At 35.2% G+C, this 5,224-nt stretch overlaps 1 non-coding gene across 1 annotated transcript; it reads left to right on the top strand.

Moving 5' to 3' along the window:
• The first annotated feature begins 3,096 nt into the window (after positions 1-3,096).
• On the top strand, positions 3,097-3,203 carry LOC136225121 (small nucleolar RNA R71). The gene has a single exon (XR_010686855.1). It is a non-coding gene; the product is annotated as a small nucleolar RNA R71 (small nucleolar RNA).
• The last annotated feature ends 2,021 nt before the right edge of the window (positions 3,204-5,224 follow it).

The raw sequence follows: 5,224 nt of genomic DNA on the forward strand, positions 1-5,224 counted from the left end.
TTTTCGATTCCCTTTTTATCTTTAATCTCTATGTCAAATTCTTGTAATAACAGGACCCATCTAATAAGACGCGGTTTTGCATCTTTCTTAGCAAATAAATATCTTAAAGCTGCATGATCGGTGTAAATGATGACTTTAGATCCTAGCAGGTACGACCTAAACTTATCACATGCAAACACTACCGCTAACATTTCTTTTTCAGTTGTGGTGTAATTTAACTGTGCACCGGACAATGTGTGACTCGCATAATATATAACATGAAGTTTCTTATCATTCCTTTGACCTAATACACATCCTACAACTAAGTCACTTGCATCGCACATAATTTCGAAAGGTAAATTCCAATCGGGTTTCGATATTATAGGTGTACTGACTAAAGCTGTTTTCAATGTATTGAAAGCTTGTAAACAATCCTCATTAAAATCAAAAGTTGAATCTTTCATAAGCAAATTAGTAAGTGGTTTGGAAATTACAGAAAAGTTCTTTATAAATCTCCTGTAAAAACCTGCATGACCTAAAAATGACCTTACTCCCTTAACAGTAGTTGGTGGGGGTAATTTTTCTATAACTGAAGTCTTTGCTCTATCCACTTCTAAACCTTTTTCAGATATCATCCATAAAAACTTCCATGATATCTTTAATGAAATCATTAAATATGGCTGTCATACAACGTTGAAATGTTGCTGGTGCATTACATAGACCAAAGGGCATTCTCCTATATGCAAATGTTCCATAAGGACATGTGAAGGTTGTTTTGTCTTGGTCATCCGGGTAAATGTAAATTTGAAAGAATCCAGAATAACCGTCTAGGAAATAATAAAATGCATGACAGGCTATCCTTTCGATCATTTGATTAATGAAAGGTAGAGGAAAATGATATTTCCTAGTTGCTTTGTTTAGGTTCCTATAGTCTATACAAACCCTCCAACCGGTGGTGGTTCGCGTAGGTATTAATTCACCTTCTTCATTCCTTACAACAGTTATGCCTCCCTTTTTAGGTACACAATGGATTGGACTAACCCATTCACTATCCGAGATCGGATAAATGATTCCATTTTCTAAAAGTTTAGTAATCTCATTTTTTACTACTTCTTTCATGTTCGGATTTAAGCGTCTTTGCCTATCCGCTTTAGGTGGCTTATCTTCTTCTAAGTGAATTCTGTGCATTACGATACTAGGATTAATTCCTTTTAAGTCTGAAATTTGCCATCCCATACTTCCTATCCTATTTCTAACAACCTCTTTCAATTTTTCTTCTTGATCATTTGTTAATTTGTTAGAGATAATTATAGGTAGAGAATCGCCTTCGCCTAAGAAAGCGTACCTCAAATGACTGGGTAATTCTTTAAGTTCTAATTTAGGGGATATTACAATCGAAGGCGGAACTGGTCCATCTTCTCGAATCAAAGGCTTTGGGTCCTTATCTTCTAATTCTTCACCCATTATAGGTTCTATTATTTCTTCATTTTGAATAACATCATTGACACATTCTTCAACTAAGTCAAGTTTCATACAAGCGAATTCCTCCATAGGATATTTCATCGCTTTGTTCATATTAAACTCGATCTTATCTTCTCATATCCTTAAAACTACTTTCCCTTCCGACACATCAACTAGAGCACGTCCCGTGTTTATAAACGGTCTACCAAAAATTAGTGGACAATTAACGTCATATGCAAAATCTAATATAACAAAATCGGTAGGAAAAATAAATTTATCGACTTTAACTAAAACATCCTCAATTGTACCATATGGTCTCTTAGTGGTTTGATCCGCTAATTGCAAAACCATATTGGTACGTTTGATATCTTCTTCTAAACCTAACTTGTTAAAAATAGACAACAGCATTAAGTTTATACTTGCTCCTAAATCACAAAGACAACTTGGGAATTCAATATCTCCCAACTCACACGGAATCGTAAAACATCCGGGATCTTTGAGTTTAGTGGGCAAAGTACTCGACACTATTGAACTACAGTCCTCAGTTAGCGAAATAGATGAAATTCCTTCCCAACTAATTTTCTTCGAAATTAAATCCTTTAAGAACTTACCATAGTTAGGAATTTGCGTAATTGCTTCCATAAATGTTAGATTAATGTGCAAATTTTTAAGTTTATCCAGAAATGTTAAAAGTTGTTTGTCATGGTCCTTATTTCGGACTTTGTGCGGAAAAGGTGGCTTGGGTACAAAAGTTTTTGTACTTGAGTCAATTGGTGAACTTTTTATGTTTGATATATCTTCTTTGGGTTTTGGTAAATCAGTTCCTAGTAATGTTGCATCTCCGGGCATTTTCGGACCTAGATAATTTTTCCCTGAACGAAGAGTGATAGCCTTTACCTGCTCTTTTGGATTTTCTTCCGTATGGCTGGGAAGACTTCCCTCTTTTCGGGATGGAATTGATTTAGCAAGTTGACCAATTTGGACCTCCAAATTATGGATGCTAGATGAGTGGTTTTTAATAAGCTGATCGAATTTATTTTCGATCCGTTTAAAACCATCGTCGTGATTACTTATTTTTCCACTGATAGCATCTATAAATTTGTCGATTTTAGAAGATAAAGTTCTAATCGTATCTCTTGACTGATTTTGATAATTACTGGTACGATTTTGATTAGCATTTGCATTATTATTGTTATCTTTCCAGTTAAAGTTAGGATGATTCCTCCATTCAGAATTATAAGTATTAGAATAAGGATTATTAGTTTGGTTTTGCCCTTGGACAAAATTTACCTGTTCGATCTCACTCATATTTTCATAGTCCACATCTGTTTGGATCGGATTACCATTGGTATCGCACGGTGCCATAAACCTATCAATTTTGTGCGATAAGGTAGAAAATTGGGCTTGTAACATCGCGGCTGGATCAAGGTTCACTATACCTTTAACGATGATGTGGTTGAGGATGATGGTTTTGCCACCGGTATATGTCCACGTTCCGCGGGCCACATACTGCTGTTGATTGCCATTTCCTCCAAAAGTTCTCTCGTTTAGGCTGATGTCTTCTTCATAAATAGCCCTCCCGACATAGCATCTAATGAACCTCTAGTTGTAGGATTTAGTCCATTATAAAATGTTTGCATTAGAAGTTCAGCGGGCAATTGGTGGTGTGGGCATAAATGTTGAAGTTCTTTAAAATATTCCCAAGTCTCATAAAGGGTTTCATTATCATTTTGAGAAAAAGATGTTAACTCTTTTATGACTCTTGCGGTTTTTGCTAAAGGAAAATATTTTGATAAGAATGCTTGGGCTAATTGTTCCCAAGTTGCAAACGTTGCGCCTGGCATTGAAGTTAACCACTCTTTGGCTCTATCCTTCAAAGTGAAAGGAAAAAGGCAAAGTTTGATTGCGTCGGCAGTCACATCTGGTATTCCAAGGAAATTTGTCAAATGGGTGTTAGATTTTCGTTAGGTAACCCGTAAAATATTACATTATTTTGCAACATATTAAGCAATGCTAGCTTAATTTCAAATTGGTTTGCGGTGATTCTGGGTCTAACGATACTATTGGTTACACCGGCCACCCCTGGCCTAACGTAATCCATAAGTGTTGGTGGGTCTGCTATAATATCTGGCTCGGTATTTGTCTTTAATGGAGTTTTGTTTTTGTTTTTCTTGTTCTTTTTAATGGTCTTTTCAATTTCTGGGTCTAATGGGTTTGGTGCAATGCCTGAACTTCGAGAACTGCGCATGAACCTGAAATCGTGCACGAACCGAAACTACCTTCAAAACAGAATTTGAAAAATAAATATGTTAGTAAATTAAAATTAATAAATTGCAAAAGTTAAAATAAATATGTATAAACCTAGATTCGAAATAAAACACGAAAAATTTAAATTTTTGTTAAAAAATTTGGCGTTCCCCGGCAACGGCGCCAAAAACTTGTTGAGCGATTTTCGCAAGTGCACGGTATACGCTTGTAGTAATAAAAGATATCGAACCCACAGGGAACGCTTTTTAAGTAAAATTATTTTAATTCAGTTTTATTCACGTCTTTAGGTTTAACCTTAAGAAAATCGTTTAATTAATTGTATTGGTTTGGATTAATTAGGATTAGATGAGAATGTTATATTAACTTAGAGTACAATTCTGTCTTGAGAATTAATCACAAGCCATAAGCTTTCGTGAAAGACAAATATGTATAAAACTTATTCGCATTAAGCAAAGAAAGCAACTATAACTTTGGTAAGATTATGAACATGTAATAATTCAAGAATTTATGTAATTAAATGGCTTCGAACTGTAGAAATCTCTCTGGATCAGAGCATATTTCTACCTTAATCAAATTAGTATTTTATATCCGATAAGCCGCGCTAACGATCATACCATCCGTAAAAACTAATTCTTTCAAGTGTTCAACAAAGTTTCTTTGTAAATATAATTGTGTAAAACGTTTTAATAAAAACACCAGTTTATCATTTTGAAAATCATTTTGTCAGAACAACATCAAAATAACAACAGGAAGAATATATTGAATAAGATAAATGTATTATTAATGAATTGTGAATCTTCACAAGTTAACAGAAAGGAAGAAACATGGATAGCATTTTGACGAAAACTTTGAGATCCGGGTTGTCAATCTTTCCCTCAAACTCCGTAGGTTTGTCAGACCCTTTTGCGCTTCAACCGTTAGTTCTTCTCGCTGAATCTTCGGAATAGAGACCGCTAGGTCCACTACCAGAATGAGAATTTGTCTCTGAACAATCTTTGAAACTAAACTAATCACTACTGTGTTTATAACTAATCTAAGAACAACTTGTGTACATCAAGTTTGTTTTTACAGAAATGTATCTAAACTTCTAACTCTTTTCTAAATCAGAACATAATAACAACTCTCTAAACTATAATTTCTCCAACTTTTCCAACTCTTGAATTCTGAAATGAATCACTTATTTATAGTTGGTGAATGGTTGTAATTGAGGGGTCGTGTCCGCTGGTGAAGGGTCGCTTTTATCCAAACGAACAGACGTGTTTTTTGGATTTCTGACATGTGAAAGCTGTGCAGAATTCTTCGCTATCTCAATTGAGATTCTGAGAATCTCAGTTGCGACAGGGGGCACGGAAGAAGGCTGACGAAAGTCGAATTTTTGGTGACTGAGGTTAGCGTGTCGCGATTGAGATTTTGAGAATCTTAGTCGAGACATGGACGTTTTCCCCGTCTCTCGGCCGCTTCTTATCTCCTTGAGTCGGTCTTCTGATTAATACGTATTTTTGGCATGTAACTTAGG

Source organism: Euphorbia lathyris, chromosome 3 (assembly GCF_963576675.1).
Source record: "Euphorbia lathyris chromosome 3, ddEupLath1.1, whole genome shotgun sequence".
NCBI classification, from domain to species: domain Eukaryota; kingdom Viridiplantae; phylum Streptophyta; class Magnoliopsida; order Malpighiales; family Euphorbiaceae; genus Euphorbia; species Euphorbia lathyris.